The 2,532-nt window shown below is 43.6% G+C and overlaps 1 long non-coding RNA gene across 1 annotated transcript; it reads left to right on the top strand.

Annotated features, from left to right (window-relative positions):
• The first annotated feature begins 775 nt into the window (after nt 1-775).
• On the top strand, nt 776-2,181 carry LOC144773892 (uncharacterized). The gene is made up of 5 exons (XR_013600070.1): nt 776-781; nt 1,445-1,520; nt 1,617-1,721; nt 1,831-1,887; nt 1,979-2,181. It is a non-coding gene; the product is annotated as an uncharacterized LOC144773892 (long non-coding RNA).
• Nucleotides 2,182-2,532: the final 351 nt, after the last annotated feature.

Genomic DNA, 2,532 nt, shown 5'->3' on the forward strand with positions numbered 1-2,532 from the left:
ATAATGAATCTGAAAAAACATACGGAGTGGGTGTCAATTAAATATATCATAGTGCTATGACAGTCAGCTCTGACTCCAAAGGAACAAAGGGAATAATTACCTGCACAAGGCCACAAAGGTTGCCGTAGTGTGGGTAGATCGCAGAGAATATTCAAGGCTGAAAAGGACATATAAGAAGGTACTCAGCACGGTCACTAGTCAGTAACGTCTGGGACAGTTAGCACAGCATTGGGCTAGCATGGAGCCTTTAAGGAAGTGCATCATACCTGTTATTTTCACACTGATTGATTGGCCGAAAACGTGATGTCTGCGCTGTGGGGCACACTCGAGGTTGATGGGCCGCTCACATTTTGCAGCACGGGTAATGGTAGCTAAAGAAAGTGGCCACAGAAAAAATTACTAAGAATTACCTAAACGTCCATGGTTAGTGAGTGCTGTCAAACTGTCACAAGCAGGAGGCTTCCTACCTGAACACCAAGCGGACAGCGAGTGAAGCGGAACCTGATTCAGGGCGGCCAGCGGTGTCAATTTCACCGGGTTTCGCTGCAAGGAGAATATCAATATCTACGCGTTAGTCTCACGGTCCCATTACCAGAGACACTCATAGCGCAAAGGAATGCTATAAAATCTGGCAATACACTTACTCGTTCGGGAAGAATCAATCTTTCCTTTCCACGTGAACTTCAATCTATGGGTTGACAGTGGCTCGTTCTGGCATTATTTAGAACTACCGGGTCAGAGCGCTAGTGGGAGTGGCTACTCAGGGTCATATAGAATGCTGGTAGATGTAGTTTAGGTAAACCTTGCTCGCAGAGAAACCCGGCTAAATATTAATTCCTAGCGCGTTTTTCATACAAGACCACGCTGACATCACAGGAAATGCTGGTTGGTGTTTCAAAATTGCACACGAGCGCTTCTTACTACACAGATCTGGTTAACAACTTGAGACCTGGCGTCAGTCCGCCCGCAGTAACAAAAATTGCAATGTTACATATTTCAAAAGAAGCACATCAATTCCTGTTGCATTTTTTCACATAAAACAGAATTGGTATCACAGATGAATACATTCTGGTATTTCAGCAATTGCAATATTACTTGAGAGCGCATCCTAATACACATTCAAGGAGACAAATAAACAGTCAACCCGTAGTAACAGGAAGCACAATCAGATTTTACAATAATTGCAATGTTATGTTTTAGCCGACCAGCATTTCTATATGACCCTGAGTAGCCACTCCCACTAGCGCTCTGACCCGGTAGTTCTAAATAATGCCAGAACGAGCCACTGTCAACCCATAGATTGAAGTTCACGTGGAAAGGAAAGATTGATTCTTCCCGAACGAGTAAGTGTATTGCCAGATTTTATAGCATTCCTTTGCGCTATGAGTGTCTCTGGTAATGGGACCGTGAGACTAACGCGTAGATATTGATATTCTCCTTGCAGCGAAACCCGGTGAAATTGACACCGCTGGCCGCCCTGAATCAGGTTCCGCTTCACTCGCTGTCCGCTTGGTGTTCAGGTAGGAAGCCTCCTGCTTGTGACAGTTTGACAGCACTCACTAACCATGGACGTTTAGGTAATTCTTAGTAATTTTTTCTGTGGCCACTTTCTTTAGCTACCATTACCCGTGCTGCAAAATGTGAGCGGCCCATCAACCTCGAGTGTGCCCCACAGCGCAGACATCACGTTTTCGGCCAATCAATCAGTGTGAAAATAACAGGTATGATGCACTTCCTTAAAGGCTCCATGCTAGCCCAATGCTGTGCTAACTGTCCCAGACGTTACTGACTAGTGACCGTGCTGAGTACCTTCTTATATGTCCTTTTCAGCCTTGAATATTCTCTGCGATCTACCCACACTACGGCAACCTTTGTGGCCTTGTGCAGGTAATTATTCCCTTTGTTCCTTTGGAGTCAGAGCTGACTGTCATAGCACTATGATATATTTAATTGACACCCACTCCGTATGTTTTTTCAGATTCATTATCCCCAGTCCCTGTCCTGAAGAGAACCTACAACATCTAGGTTCGAAACGCGTCGACACTCCCACCCTGTGGTAATCTCAAAGGGTGCCGCTAGGATATAACTATTTTGAGTGTTCCGGACCCTAGCAGTGCAACCCCTAAGAAAGACTTGACCACAGGCTTTGGTAGACAGGCAGGCATCTATCTCCATCTGAATCCCGCCTGTCCCTTGGTCTCATTACTTTAAGGACTGGTTTTTCCTTTTGCTTTATGTTATATTACTGCACTGTATATAATTGCAATTTATTTGAATTAGTACATGTTTATTTGTTTTGGTGTGTCACTACCTGTGTCGTTTGATTCGACTGTTGTACTTATTGTATATTTGAATTTTTGTAGATACTGTGTACATGAACCCACTATTCTGATGGCCATTTTGTTTGTGCTTATGTTTTGAATTGTAAAAAACTCTTAATATACGACAAAATAAATGTGTTTGGAATAATAATCCATTGGTCACGTGGTACAGTGTGACTGCGTGACTGTAGAATTTCTTTGAGAAGTTTTC

Source organism: Lissotriton helveticus, chromosome 8 (assembly GCF_964261635.1).
Source record: "Lissotriton helveticus chromosome 8, aLisHel1.1, whole genome shotgun sequence".
Classification (NCBI taxonomy): domain Eukaryota; kingdom Metazoa; phylum Chordata; class Amphibia; order Caudata; family Salamandridae; genus Lissotriton; species Lissotriton helveticus.